We start from the raw sequence: 227 nt of genomic DNA on the forward strand, positions 1-227 counted from the left end.
CGCCATCAGCTCACTGCGCCCCCCGCCACATGCTCCATCTCACACAGCACGTCCCCATGCTGTGCCCCATCACGGCCTGCGTGACCCTCTCACAAGCTCTTTCACGCTCCCCGCCTTCCCACTACATGCCCCATCAAGCTCTGCGCTTCCGGGTCACGTGCCCTATCACCGAGCGTCCTGTCGTACGTCTGGTCACGTGCCCCATCCTGCGCGCGGAAGTCCCCGCC

This window comes from Mustela lutreola, chromosome 17, assembly GCF_030435805.1.
Source record: "Mustela lutreola isolate mMusLut2 chromosome 17, mMusLut2.pri, whole genome shotgun sequence".
Lineage (NCBI taxonomy): Eukaryota > Metazoa > Chordata > Mammalia > Carnivora > Mustelidae > Mustela > Mustela lutreola.